At 38.2% G+C, this 15,940-nt stretch overlaps 1 pseudogene; it reads left to right on the top strand.

Moving 5' to 3' along the window:
• The first annotated feature begins 9,070 nt into the window (after positions 1-9,070).
• LOC119255824 (tubulin alpha-1A chain-like) lies at positions 9,071-10,371 on the top strand (annotated as a pseudogene).
• Positions 10,372-15,940: the final 5,569 nt, after the last annotated feature.

A 15,940-nucleotide genomic window follows, 5' to 3' on the forward strand; every position in this document is an offset into this window, starting at 1 on the left:
TGCAGGTCATGGACTATGCATTTTAGTATTTTTTTTTTCCTTTTATCATCTTTTTTTTTCAATCAGTGTACAGTTTTGGCCTCTTTAAAATGTTAAAATAAAACATCACTCTATATAGGCTGTGACACTATTTTTATCTAATCAATCCAGGAACTAGAATTGGAGCCCAGAAGCTGGAGGTACAGTTAACTCCCTTAAAATTAGACAGTAAACATTTTAGAAGCACCTATTTACTTCACCTTGTCTTTGCCCATAAAAAAACGTGATGATGCTTTCAAAAATGAAACAACAGTCTCAAAGTAGAGTCACTTATGCTAAGTCCCATGTCACCACAACAAGATTTACTATAATTACAATTTCCAATCTCCCAGAAATGGAATCTTAAACGAGTGAGGAATCACCTGATCAACACTAGTTACACAGCCTTCTGGATAGACCCCTGCCATCCATAAAGGAAAGTGACCTTGCAATAACCAGCCCGCTTTTCAATATAACTTTCTTGTTCCCGAGTCTTTTGTCTATAAAGGCCTTTTATTTTGTACAACTCTTCAGAAGTTCTTTCTATCTGATAGATTGGATGCTGCCCATTTAAAATCAATTTTTGCTCATATAACTTTAAAAATGCATCAAGTTATCCTTATGCATTTATATATTTATTCATATATATATTTTTGCATCAATTTGTCTTTTAATAGTAGCAAGCTCTATTGGGGTATAAGAAGATATGAAAAAGATGCAAACCTTATCTAGAAAAGTGAATGAACTCATGAAGTATCAGGTTAGATTTTTTTTTATTTAATTCAGTTATTCATTCATACACCTTAATAGAAGTCTCTGATGTGTCAGCTTTGTGCCAACAGCAGAGTCAAACAGATGAATACAATATGGTATTTGCACTGCAGCCACAGTTCTCAATATTGGATTCAGGAGCCCTTTATGTCCTAAATATTAAAGATACCAAGAGCCTTTGTTTATTTGTTTAAATATTTATTTCCCAATTCATTTAAAAATAGCAATTGTGAAGCATTGTGTTAAAATAAATAATATATTGTAAAAATAATTTTATGAATAAAACATTAAAAACAATGTCATTGTTTTACTTTTTGCAAATTTCTTAATCTAAGTTAATAAAAGACAGTAGGATTCTTATATCTACTTCCACACTCAGACTGTTGAATTCTGTGATTTAGTTGAAGTATTTAAAGAAAATCTGGCCTCACACAGACATATAGCTTCACCAGGACACAAGCTAAATATTTTTATTTGTACTATATATATATTTATTAGAACTATATACATATATTTATATGCATAACATGTTTTATTATATATTATGTACATTAATATCACTTAAGGTACAAAATCCACTCAAGGTTGGGATCCTTTTTGAACTACAGGGAGTGTAAAATCCATATTTTAAATAGTCTTCTTGATAGTTTCACTTTTTCTTTTCCCCTAAATCTTGAGAAATCTGATTTCATGATATGTCTCATTAGGAATAAAAGTATCTTTTCTGTAGTTTTCTTATTATTCACTTATGCTTCCATGTTTATTTTATTTTAATCTGTGTTTCCTATTTACGGATCTTTTAAAGTCACTTATTCATCTGATAAGGGTTAATTCAACTTTAACTCAGAAAATATAATGCAAAGCTCTATGCACCAGACCACCTGAGCCACAAGGAAACCACACCAATGAAGGCACCACTGACATTCTGACAACACAGAGAATCCCATTCTCTGAGTACACTGGATAACACAACTAACCCATTACTGTCTGAAAATGGGATTGAGGGAAGATACCAAGGTCAAATAATGTATTAAAGATTAGTCACACTTCTTTTTTTTTTCTCCCTTTCTTGATTTTTGCCTCCAAAATAGGTTTTCTAATATTGTCTTCTCACCTCAGGTGTGTGATCTGGGATGTACTCCAGGGCAAGTCGCTTTGGATTGGTGTCAGGTGCTCACAAACATGGGAGACCAGGTACGATGGGACACTGATAGAATCACTAAGGCACTGTGGGAGCTTCAGGAAAGGTTTGCTCGAGAAAAGATATGTGAGCTAAGATTTTGAAGAACAAGTAATTATATGTTTGTGGTGGGGGTGTTGTGTTCTACAAAAGGAGGACTAATTATTTTAATGTGAATGAGTTTTGAATATCCTTCTCTAGAAATCTCAAATAAAAACAGATAACATTTATTGATCAATAACTAGGGATCAGAACTAATGGTTTGTCATACATTTGCTCATGTGCTATCCCAACAACTCAATGAATTGGTCACTAAGCAGAGAAAACTTAAGTTCAAAAAATGTAAATTGTTCAAGATCATAGATAGTGACCAGCAAAGCCACAGCACAGGTCCATCTTTTCATTCACTGTGTGACATTTCCTAATAAATGCTTTGCCAATTAAGCCTAAATTCTTGTCATCAATATGCCAAGAGAGGTTTTTCATTTATCTGCTTATTCATTCAATCAGAACTATAGCCATAAAACAGATCCTGAACTCAGGTGCAGTTCTGGGGATACAATTTTAAACAACAGAGATGAGTCCCTCCTCTGTGGAACATATATTGGAATGAGAGGCAGCAGAAAGTGGAATGACCACAACCATTTCCAAATGTGATTAGTGCTATGAAAAGGGGAAAAATGGTCAGAGAGAGAAAGTGATGAAAAACCTCATTGGGTACTTAAAGACTGCATCTCCAACATGCCATTTAAGGTGAAATTTAAAGGATGAAAAGACTATGGCCAAGCACAGGATGATAAGAAAAACACTCTGGGGAAGCAGAGGTTCACCGCAAGGCTGTGATGTGGGATAGAGTCATCAAAGGGCTCTGACTCCTGCCTTTGGTTGGCCACGGGGAAATGTGGTGGGCTGAGCAGGTGCTCTGAGAGGCTGGCTGCAGTGTTTTGGTTTGTATTCTGTGTGTTACATCTCATTTGCGTCTTCTCGGAGTGATTGGAATATTAAAACATAAACTTGTCATCTGAGCCATGACCACTGTGTTGTCATCTAGAGACTCTTATCACTTTGATAAGATCACTCAGGCGTTACATGTGAACAAGGTAGAGCTTGGCCAGCAAGCAAACGGAAAATCAGATGCAATTTGCAAGGTATAAAACAGAGCTGAACAGGCTTTAGGTTTCAGATGAAAATCTAAAGTTACATGAAACGCTAAAAATATTTATTTCTAAGGTACTTTAATAATATATATTATCTATTTTGTCATATTTTCATAGAATGATGTTATCTCTAAAGAAGCTTCAGAAGATAATGTGTGATTTTGCTGTGTAATAACTTACTATACAATAATAAAAATGCAGAAAATACATTTTTCATCATTAACTACACTTATGATAAATATTAGATAGTCCTCACAACTAATTTACTTAGTCTTGAAGGCCTAACATTTTATATCCAATTCCATTTAAGTGATGTCCACTGAGAACAGAGATTTGTAGCATCAAAGTGCTTGGGATTTAGACATGTGTAGGGTACATTTAATTTTCCTGGTCTCTGACACTCACTTAGCAACAATCAATAAGGCACTGATAGCATTATTGATCATAGGGATGGCATTGTTGATATTAGGAGTCTTTGTAAGCCCTGCTGGCCTATGAACAAGGGATCCTATTTCACAAAAGAGAATGATTTTCAAAATGTGCAGAGTGTGATGCTTTATCCTTTTGTAAAATAAGGAGCACCTGGTTGGAAATTGGGATTAGCCTGAGACAGAATCTCAGACATTGTGAGTTTACAATTTTCATGTAAAGAAATTTTAGGGCTGGTTGGCCTGAATCCCAACCACACCCACCTGTGTGGGACTCCATTTTGAACTGTAACCATTCAAGATCTGACATTCTCAGGAAATTGACACTACTCTAGCCCTGACTTTGAAGAGAGAAGTTTTCACAGAGTAATCAACAGGTTGAACAGGCACAATTTGAGTTATAGTCAGAATTTAACTCTTTTGTTGTCACTATGGCTTTAAATTTATTCATATTTTATTAAGCTTACATGAAAACTAAGATACTCTCATAACATAATTGTATGACCACTTTAAATCACAGATGAGTTCTTAAATAAAAAAAAAAATAGAATCCAACCCAATATTTTAAACAATGGCCAGAAATGGATTCAATTGCAGATCTGTTTCCCACCTCCAGCCTAAGTCAGTTTTAAGCTAAAAGTTAAAATGAGAAAAGATGGCAGGATTGGCCACCTCTCTATTTCCCTATAAGCTTCCCCATCCCTACATCTTCCCCTCACCTCATCTCATTTATTTTTCTAGCCAGTTTCTAACTAGTGCACAAGAGAGAGAAAGGTGGTACAGGGATCTAAAAACTTTTACTTTTACTTGAGCTAGTTCCTTGCAAACTGGCTTCATGCTTTTTGGTGATGGTTTTGCTAGTGGGCAGACTTAGGTGCAAATCCTCATATTTACACATTCTAAAGGGATTCTGCCATCCACCACAAAAAGACAAAGTGTACTTTTAGTATGAAAGATCTTTGATAAAAAAGAACTTTAATAGAATTAGTGTGCAAATAGAAGAGAATAAAGTATAATAGTTCCCCAATAAAACACCCAAGTTACCCATGCCCTCATGAGTAAATACCCAGTCAAACAGGCTTAGCCCAAAAACAGGGCAGCTGAGGCTCTAAAACTTGCCTCAAGTAGAAGGGATCTTCTTGCAGGAAACTGCAATTATGTGGCCCATAGGAATTATGGAACTAAAAAGGCAAAAATAAAGTACAAATCAAGATGAAGGCTGCCATTGTCAGCAGCCCCACTGGTTTTTCACCCACGTCTCATTCAACTGTCTCTACATATCTCCACTCCATGTGTCTCCTTCCATGTCTCTCAAAGCCCTGGTGCAGGTTGAAAGCTGAGAAGCAAATGGGCCTTCTTCTTCACATGACTCTGCACCAGGTGCTTCCTCCAAATCTTTTTTCTGTGTCTCCTCCAAGTCTCCTTCAGCTTCCTCTCTCCCTGCTGAGCTCCACCCTTCACTAGGTGGAGCAGGGAACTAAGAACCTCTCCTTCTTTATGGCGATTACACTGCTACAGCCTGTGCTCACAATCTGGTTTATTAATTAGTTGCTGGCAATAGCTAAATATTAGAAATGCTGTCCAATAGAACTTGTTTTTTTAAGTAGTTTTTGAATATATGTCTTTTCACTCAAAAAAACTCAGGAAAGCATTTTTAAGGAGTGCTTCATTTTTTCCTAAGAGGTGTTTGTACTGAAACTCCATCTGTATATTATAATAGAATGTGAAAATGGAGGATTTTTATCATCCCCAAAAAGTTCCTTTTCAATCACTACCTGCTCCTACACCTAGTTGAAGGCAACCATAATCTACTTACTGTCTGTAGATTTGACTTTTTTTTTTTTTTTTAATTTTTTGATATTTTTTTTTATTTATAGAGGCATGTTTTGATCTATTATTTGTTTGTTGTTTGTTCTGTTTATACATGCACTGGGCACAGTCAGAGAAGCGTGCGGGAGGGCGAGAGAACTCACCAGAGCCAGAGCAGGGAGCAGAGCAGGCAAAGGACCGAAGCACACTGCTTGGGGAGCAGCAGGCGGCAGGAGAGGTCTGCGCACCATGCGGACCCTCCCCGGGTGGCGGGGAGCAGCCAGGGATTGAACCGGCGCCACAGAGGCCGCGGGCAGCTTCGCAACCAGCGCTCAACCGCTGCACCACGGGGAGCCCTGTAGATTTGACTTTTCTAGACATTTCATATTAATGGAGTCATGATATATGGCCTTTTGCTTCTCTTCCTAAGCACATTTTTGATGCTTATCTATGTCTGCCGCGGACCAGCACAGCAGTAGGCAGTAGACGATGAGGCCACCTCAGGGTTGAGAGAAGCGTGCAGGGTGGTCAGGGCGTCGGCGAAAGAAATGACAAACAGACACACTTCAAAAGTGAAAATCTGAGTGTAATTTTCTCTAAATTTGTGACCAGTATATATATGTTTTCAAAGCACAGGAATGAATATCAAGGAAATTAGCTTGCTCATGGGCTCAGTCTACCACTATCAGGGAGGTGATCTACATAACAAGCAATGACCATTATGGAAGAAAGAAGGAAGTTTAGAAAGACAAATAAGGGATTAAAGTTTGTAGTTCTAGAAAGAGGGGGAAAAGATTTTTAGCATTCTTGTAGTGGTTCTTGGTGGTCATTATCTATTGATAAGCTTCTGCCTTTTCAGGGAACTTCCGTTGCACTTCCTCTGCTTCAGGCTGTTTCCCCCCCCCCCCCCCCCCCCGCGCGCTGGTTGCCCAGCCAGATCTAGGGACCTTGGCGAAAGCCATTCCTAAAGATCACTGCGGGGGGAGGTGATGTCTTAGCATAATTCGGTATTTTTCTAATTTTTTTGTCAAATAGATTACATCAATGGTTATAATACTCTTTACCATTCCCAGTTGATGGCTATTTTGGTTGTTTCAAGTTTGGGCCTATTATGAATAGTGCTGCTTTGAACATTCATGAACAAGTCTTTGTGTGGACATATACTTTATTTTTTTGGTCAACTTTTAGGAGTTGTGTAACAGGGTGGTCCCCAGGAAAGGGGGAGGTTCCCTGCCCCACCCAAGGGAGGGTGGAGCTGAGCAGCAAGAGAAGAAGCTGCAGAAGAGACTGAGGAAGGAAGCAGGATGGAGCCAGGAGACCTGGAGGAGACGCATGGAGCCTAGAAACACGTAAAGAAACTGCGCTTGTCTTTTGGTCGTGGACTGGGTGACACAGATGTGGGTGAGACCTGTGTGGAGGTGACAATGGCAGCTTTTATCTTGATGTTGATTTTGCTCTTTTCCTTCCGGGCTTGTCCAGTTGTTTGTGACCCTTTTCTGTGGGTCCCCACTGGAAGATGTTTTAGACTTGTGGTAGACTTTGGGGCCTTGTTCTGGGCCGATCCCATATGGATGGACTTTTACCCACGAGGGGATGGGTAACTTTGGGTGCTTCATTTAGAAACTAGACTCTTTGCCTTACCTGTATTGTTTCCTAGTTTAATTAAAGTTCCTTCCCATTAAAGTCTCCTATGTTTTGTGTTGATGCGGCGGATGGCAGAACCCATGTAGAATAGGCAGGTTTGCAGGGTTTGGGCTGACCCTCTCCCTGTCCTATAACAGTTGGATTACTGAGAAGTATGGTAAATTCATAAATTATATTTAATTTATGAAGCAACTGATGTTCTTTTCCAAAGTGGTTGGAGAATTTCTAATTTCTAATTCTTATTTATATATTCTTGAACTTACAAAGATCTAAGAGTCAGGGTACTGGTCCTCCTTATTTCCTTTAAACATTCTTCACATAGAAGTCTCTATATTTGGCATCTAATAATTATCATGTAGTTATGTCTGTAGATATTAAATCTGAGAAAGTTCCATTTTAACATCTTATTTTAATATAGGGATTGATTATCAGCACAAGCACCTCTTTGGAAAAACAGTATCCTGTAATTCTTTAGAGTGAGTTAGAAAACATAGTCTTCAAAATTACTGGAAAACAAGGTCTATTGGCACAGCATTTCTAATATGTGACTATTGTCAACAATTACTAAAAGATGAACCACACAGATCTTTAAATGTCTCCTAGTATCTTGGGAGGGGCAGAAATCCAAATAAGTGTCTCTAAAGGGCAGCCTGATTGTAAAAGAGATTTTCTCTCTCATGAGTGCATCTTTGATAGTGAAAATTTAAATAACAGCCCCAATGGAGGAATAATGGGGAGAAACACTGGATGCAATCTCTGTAGATTAGAAGGAACTATTCTGTTTCTTGATTTTATCAGTTTAATAATCCTGTTGAGGTTTCCAAGAGCATTTCAAGTCAATGTCTCATGATTCCAGTGATTTTTCTTGGTGTTCACTGGAGGAGAATGGGAAAAGCAATGTGCAGATTTAATCAACATTTGATTTTTTTTTTTTCTCAATCCCTTTGCATGAGGAGAGGAGCAGCTGGTAGTAGGTAATCTTGCCCTTGGGAATTATCAAGTAAAAGAAAGAGACAAGCAGCAGCTTCTACAAAAGCTGCTTTTATGAGGCTGAGCTAAAGAATCACCAGGGAAGCAGCTGGGTTCACCATTTTCATCCAAGTAATTACTGGAAGAGATAGATGGTTTTCAAGGTCACTGGTAGAAAGAGGAACTAATGGACAGTCTTTCCTCTGGGAGAACGTTCACAGGAGAGAGAATGGATGAAGACGTCAATTTCTCAGCCTTCCTGAAAGTAGCAAGGGCAGGTGCTTTTCCCACTGCATGTTAAAGACCAGAGTTCAAATCCTACCTTTATCCACTCAAGTGGTATGACTTTAAGTACATATCTTAACCTTGAAGACTTAGTTTCCTCATTTGCAATATGGAGATAATAATATCCTTCTTACAGGTATTTTGTGAGTGTTAACTGAAATAATTGGATAGGGCTTATTTTCATACCATTTCTAGAAACTAACTCAACTAAGTTTTTAGAAATCTCCATTAAATATGATTAACATCTAGCAGTTCTCTTGTAATTCTTCCCATTAAAGAAATTTTAGAAAAATGTTGATTTCTGTTTATCACAAGAGTTATAATAAATCAGACATGGGACCTTTTAAAACATATCATCTTCGAAAATATGAATCAAAATAAGTTGATGTCTTCTGGGAAATAAAATTCACTAAAAACTTGTATTGCATAGCTACTCTTGTATTTAAAACCAGTTAATAATGTACCCTCTGCATCAATTTCTTTCTTTTAACAATTTATCTTATTGAAATAGTTTAAAATGAAATTAAAATGTGTATCAAAATGCTCATTACAGTGTGTTTAAATTTTTTAAAAGGTGGCAACAACCTCTATGTTTAAAATTCAAGGTAGGGAGTAATAAAATAAATGACAATACTTTCATATGAGAAAATTATGTAGACAAAACTATCTTGAAGTGACTTTTAATAATCTTGGAAAATGCTGAAGAAAAATAGCAGATGATTGGCGTCTTAAAAATTTGTACATACACTTTCTCTTGCATCAGTCACCTTCTTCTCTACCTCCTGCTCAGCAGCTGCAGAGCAACAACCATGCATGAGTGCATCTCCAATCACTTGAGCCAGGCTGGTATCCAGATTGGCCATGCCTGCTGGGAGCTTTACTGCCCAGATCACAGCATTCAATGTAATGGCCAGATGCCCAGTGACAAGGCCATTAGGGGAGGAGGTGATGCCTCAACACCTTTTTCAGTGAGACAGGCTCAGGAAAATATGTGCCCAGGGCAGTGTTTGTAGCCTGGGAACCCAACCACAGTCACTGAAATTCTCACTGGCAGCTACCAACAGCCCCTCCAGCTTAAGCAACTCATCACAGTGTTGTAGACACTACACCATTGAAAAGCAGTTTACTGACTTCATCTTGAATCAAATTCAGGGACTGGGTGACCAATGCACTGATCTTCAAGACTTCTTGGTTTTTCACAGCTTTGGTGTGGAAACTGGTTCTGGGTTCATATCCTGTTGATGGACCATCTCTTTGATGATTATGGCAAGAAGTCCAAGTTGGAATTCTTCACTTCTCCAGTTCCTTCCCTTAGGTTGCTACAACTGTACTTGAGTTGTCCAGCTCCATCCTCACCACATACACTACCCTGGAGCACTCTGATTGTGCCTTCATGGTAGACAATGAGACCTTTTGTGTCATCCATCATAGAAACCTCAATATTGGACACCAATCCTATAATAACCTAAATAGTTTCATTGCCAAGTTGTGCTCTCCATCACTGTTTCCCTCAGGTTAAATTGGTACCTGAATATTAATGTGGTAGAATTCCAGACCAACCTGGTGTGTTATCACCTAATGCTTCCTCTGGCCACATATTCCCCTATCATATCTATTGAGAAAACCTATCACACATAATTTCTATCGCAAAGATTGCCAATGTGATCTTTGAGCCAGCCGACCAAAAGGTGAGATGTGTTCCTTATCATGGTACATACGTTTATTGCTGCCTATTTTACCATGATGACAGGGTTCCCAAAGATGTCAATGTTGTTATTGTCACCATCATGATCAAGTGCATCATCTAGTTTATGGATTGGTGCCTATGAGTTTCAAAGTTGACATAAATTATCAGCCTCACATTGTAGTGCTTGGTGAATTGGCCAAGTATAACAAGTTGTGTGCCTGCTGAGTGACACCACAGGCATTGCTGAACCTAGCTCAGATCATAAGATTGACCCACATGCCAAGTGTGCCTTTTATCATTGGCACGAACTGAGGGTATGGAGGAAGGGGAGTTTTCTGAGGCCTGTGAAGACTTAGCTGTATTTGAGAAGGAAATGAGGAAGTTGGTATATATTCTGTTGATGGAGAGGGCAAAAAAGAATGAGAGAAATACTAAAAAATTGTCACAATGGTGTTGCTTTTATAGGGAAGTTTATTCTATTTTAAACATTTAAATGTTGTGGTCTCACCAGTAAATTCATATATAGACGCATGTACTCTCATATGTAATTATTGACTTATGCTTTAAAATATCCTGCTTTATGATAGGCCTAAGTCATTAATTTCAATGATGTTTTTGGACAAAGTAATGCTTGTCTTAAATGAGAAAAAAATAATTGTACATAAGAAGGACTGAAAAAACTAAATCAGTATGTTACCATCAATAAATGATAAGCCGTCCCAACCTATGAATCTCCTTAGTTTGCTTTAATCCTGCCCTTGTGATTCAAACTTGTTCCAGAGAGAGTTGGCCGTTGCTGTGACAGCACTAAGGCCTCTTGGGTTCCCTGCTATGCAGAAATGGGGTTTGGCACCATAGTACTGTATTTTGCCATCCAGCCTGTGAGGGCTATTAATAGCAATACTGAGTCAAGCCTGACTGCTATTACAGACCCCACTGAAAACCAAACTATACTGTTAAATTTGTTACTCAGCACTCAAGGAACTGATTTCTTAGAAATAAGAACTTTTTGTGTGTTTTGAGGGAAAATACACACACACACACACACACACACACAATTTCCTCGAAAGTCCTAGTAATCAGTGTTTAAAAGCCTGTGTTCCAATCCCACATGCTTCAGAACCCTCAGGAATGCTGGATGAGATGCAGATGCTTGGGCCCAGTCTCTCATCTATCAAGTTGGTATTGTGAATGGTCTAAAAATTAGAATTTTACTAAGTCTTCCAAATAAGACCACAAACTAAAGCTGAAGAAGCTGCATTTTCAGAGTAGGCATAAGTTTCTATAATAGCAAGAAGCCATCTTCCTCTCCATGCTTTGTACACAAGTACATTTCCCCTGTATTTTTTGCTGGACTTGTTCTATGTTGACAGCTAAAATCACTGAAGTAGCACTAGACAGCTGAGTTGAACTTTCCTGTGAACAGAGGAAGCAATCTTATGCATACAGTCTTTGTTATTGGTAAGAAAAGAAAGAGGTCTTTTTAAAGTCAGGCGTTTGTGTCACTTGCTCCATTTTCTGTCAAAGATGGCAACAATCTCAATTTCAGCCTTCTGACCTGGAGTTTAAAAAATTCTGTTCTTTTAAATATCAAAGGTGACAGATATCCTACTGACAGTTTCAGAAGATTCAGCTGTGCACAGCTTTTTCTTTCTTGTAATACTCTTCATTTTGATCTTTATTTTCTTAATAAAAAATTTTATCTTACTGCTTTTCCATCCACTAGAGAGTAATCAATATGCTTCCTAACTTTTTTGCTTTTCAGACTTCAAATAAATCAGTTTCATTATACACACAATTAATGCTTGGTATTTGGACCTTAGGACCTTAGGCCCATTTGTTCCTGCTTTCTCTCTTGGGACAAGGCTGATCCCCCCACTAAGGGCTTATAAATGGACCGGCTGCAGTTTGCAGGTGCAATCATTTTGTTGGAGTTCCAGTAAAGATTTACATATGCAAATTGTGTAGAAGTGCCCAAACTGAGTAATTGTGCATGCAAATAGGTGATTAAATAGACAATTACCAAATTTGCATGAACAAATGAAAGTTGTGCATATTCAAAAACCAGGAGCACCTGAACAGTATGCAAACAGGCAGCTTTCCTCAAAGCTATGGAAACCCAGCCCTGGGGCCTCAGAATTGCTTAAATCCCAGAGCAAGCTGGTGTCTCAAATTGCAGAAGTGGAATGTAATCTTTGACCTCAGCTGCCATGGCAATGATCAGATCTCTAAGAAGGTCATCTTCAGGAAGTACCGTGGGAAAGGGTTTTGATTTTGTCATTTCTTTCCAGGTTTATATATATATATATATATTAAAGAGCAGATTTATTAGGGAAAGGGACGGAAGTGTAAAAGACACTTGCATAGACACAAACTGGCTGAAAGAGCTGCCCTGAAAGGGACAGGTTTGCTAAAAGAGGCCTGCATGGTTGCAGGCGGGCGGCCTTGAGGAGAGCTGCCTCCACTGAGAACGTCCAGGTTTAAAACAGAAATTTGTACTAAATATTCTCTATAATCCATAGTAAGAAATGAATTTTGGATATATCAGCAAGGGACATGGCCTATCCAATCCTCCAAGCCAGTCCTCCAACCAGGTATGGGGAATCAGTCCCAGTTAATCTACCAGACTACAGAGAGTGTGACTTTGTAATGCTCCCTCCCACAACTGTGAGGCCAAAAATAGGGAAGGGAATTTATTTGCTCTTAGATAGCAAGTTTTTACTTCATCTTTTCTGGCTAGAGAAAATACCCATTGATTTAATAGTTCATTTCTTCAAAATTTGAGATCTTGGTACTCTACCCCCATCCCAGTGATGGATGGTGTTGTCAGAGGGTATTTCAATGAGAAATGATTTCATATAAGGTGGAGGTGGTGATGGGGAGGTATCTGACAAAAGATTAGTAGTGATACCTGGAAGTCCACTAAGTGTTAGAGGTAAGTAGAGTCGACAGCAGCTTGAGAATGCTGATTGCTGAAATCCTCACATTTTTCACAAAAATATCTCATCTCTAGGATACCCTATTTTCCCCACATTTCCCCGCATTTAGTTTTATATGAATTGCTTAGAGTCTTTCATTTTACAGCATGAGGTGATGTTCTGAAGACTCAATTACTCAATTCAATCAATAAACCAGTTACGTGTAATAATTTCTTTACCTAGTATATGTCAAGAAATTTCAAAATATTTTCACCAGTTTTCAGAAGTGAATGGAGTAGCCATGTCCCACAGAAAGAGCAGCCAAATCTTTGTGCAAAAATGGAGGCTATCCCATAAGGCCTGCAGCTGCAGAGAAATGCTGACCAGCCATAACAAGGCTTCCAGAGAGAGATGCCAGGAAACAACTTCTCTGCAGACATTCCTGCAGCATTATCTTGTAATGAAGATAATCAAGGATGCCTTGGAGCTTCAAGTCACATAAATATTGTCCATTTGACCAGGAATATTTTAGTAGAGAAACTGACCTCACCAGTTTAATTGCAGAAGCCAAAGAAAATTGTCTTTTTTACCTAGTATAATGGAATTGTCAGTTCTTTTTTTTCATGAGTGTATAAATAAATTCTCACCAATGAAGCAAAAACCAGTGGTACAAATACTGCAAAACAATATATCTGTGTGTATGTGTGTGTATATATACACATATGCATATATATGTATATATTTGTGAAGATAGGTGCATTTATATAAACACATTCATGTCGCATTCATTAAGTAGTATATAGCAGCAAAAAAAGTCTAATAACAAACTTCAGATCACTGTATGCACAACAAAAATCTATCAGATTGTACCCTTTGAAATAATAGTCTTCCTCCCATGTCATCCTGCATATCTTTAACTAGTGGTCATGCCCCGTATGTCCCCCCAACACACACATACACAAAACTCCCAGAACATATTATGTATGCCTCTCTTTTGTTGCTAAGCAATTTTCTTTGATTGAACTTATTTATAATTGTGTTTTTCCTTCTTATTAGAATGTACGATAATTGAGGGTCATTGCTGAGGTCAGTAGCTGTGCTTCCAGTATTCCAAGCAGCTCATCACACTCTTTCATGTGTGTTATCTCATCCTGCTTTACAAATCTCAATTAGGTTGGTGCTATTAGCATTTTACAAACAATAAGAATATGATCTGAGGGCATCGGTAACAGATCAAGGCCAGCTCTTTAATCCAAATATCAGCCCCAATACTTACTATCCACGTGATTTTTTTAAAAAGATTTATTTATTTATTTATTCAAAAAACGGGGTACAGGCCAGATGCGTGGGAGCGTGAGAGGATTCACCAGAGACAGAGTGGGGAACAGAACAGGCAGACTAATGAAATACACTGCTAAGGGGAGCAGCGGGTGAGACAGGAGAGGTCTGCTCCCCAAGTGGGATACTTGCAGGACGGCCAGGAATCAAACCTATGCTGCAGAGGCTGTGGACAGCTTCACAGTGTGGCGCTCAAACTGCCTGCGCCACCAGGGGAGGCCCTATCCATGTGATTTTGAACATTTTTCTTAACCTTTTATTTTTATTTTTTTCTTGTACATACATATATACACATATATATGTATATATTTTACATCATTTTTCCATTTTTGTACAAAGCATGTTGTACGCTTTCTCCTTTCAGGTGTATTCCCCCATAAATTTCCCACCACCAATTCACCTGTGAACCATCACCATAGTTCTTTGTGCTCTTCTTGCCCTTGTTTTGATTCCTCTACATCCCCTTCCCTTGCAGAATCAGAGAACATGTTTCTTAACCTTTATAAGTCATATTTTTCTCATCTATAAGAAATAGACAGAAATGATGCCTATTTACTGTACCAAACAATCTCATTGAAATTATGGTAAGGATTAAAAGAGGCAATTCATAAAACACGATTAACACAGTGCTTGACTGTTGGAGTACTCCAGTTACTGCTAATGTTAATATTCTAATTAGCTTAAAATAAACCTTTGTACTACATTATCTATAAATTATATATAAAATTTGCCAGTATTTTGTGTGTGTGTGCTGACAATGAATACACAGATGAGGTCAAATAATTTTCCAACACTTAGAGCATATTCAAGGGATCCTTGATATACTTCATCAGCAGTTACCAGAAAAGCATTTCAATTTTGTCATATATCCCTCCAGTATTTCACAACTTCCAGAAGTAAAGCAGAGGGCAGCAAGATTCTTGCAAATTTGTGATTATAATTTATCATGCCCTCCCAGAGATCTGTGTGCATTTTGTTCTTCATTAGATAAAGCTCAAACCCAGAGATTCTTCCACATCCCCTTGCATATGTTCCTTCTCTAGATTTACTGTTTAAAATAGTGACTCTCAAAGAGTGACCTTCAGCACCCTAGGGGGTCCTCAGGTTCATTTAAGGAATGCACAAGGTCCAAACTATTTTCATAGCAGTAAAGAAGTATGTACTTTTTTCACTGTAGTGACATTCTCACTATTGCTAAAAACAAGTAGATGCGAGTGAAATTCTGATACTTTAGCCAGAGGCCAGGCAGTGCCACCACTCATGAATGTCACCTGTGTATACTTGCAACATCAAGCGCTCACAAAAAAAAGAGGTGGTTTCACTTAAGCATTTCCTTGAGAAAGAATAAATAAGATATTTTTAGTTTGGTTAGATCTCTACTTTTGTGTACAGGTCTGTAGAATATTTTGTGATGAAATTCTAGGAGTGCATAGGCAGTTCTTGGCTGGGTATGGAAGTGTAGTGGCCACCTGAGCAGAGGCACTAGCATGTGTGGTGATGTCACTTGCAAGCTGAACCTCATATTCTTCCCATGAAACATAATTTCACTCGAATGACTCACAGACAACCCATGGTTACTCAGACGTGGGTATTTTGCAGACATTTTTGGAAAGTAAAGTAAACCTGTTACTTCGAGTAAAACAGCTGATGGTATCTGTTGCCAATAACATAAAGCTTTCCAACAAAACTAGGATTTTGAAAAACTTGTCTCTAGCACTAGGAGTCTGAAGGTTTCC

This window comes from Talpa occidentalis, unplaced genomic scaffold (genome assembly GCF_014898055.3).
Source record: "Talpa occidentalis isolate TD23 unplaced genomic scaffold, MPIMG_talOcc4v2.1 talOcc4.3, whole genome shotgun sequence".
In the NCBI taxonomy this organism is placed as follows: domain Eukaryota; kingdom Metazoa; phylum Chordata; class Mammalia; order Eulipotyphla; family Talpidae; genus Talpa; species Talpa occidentalis.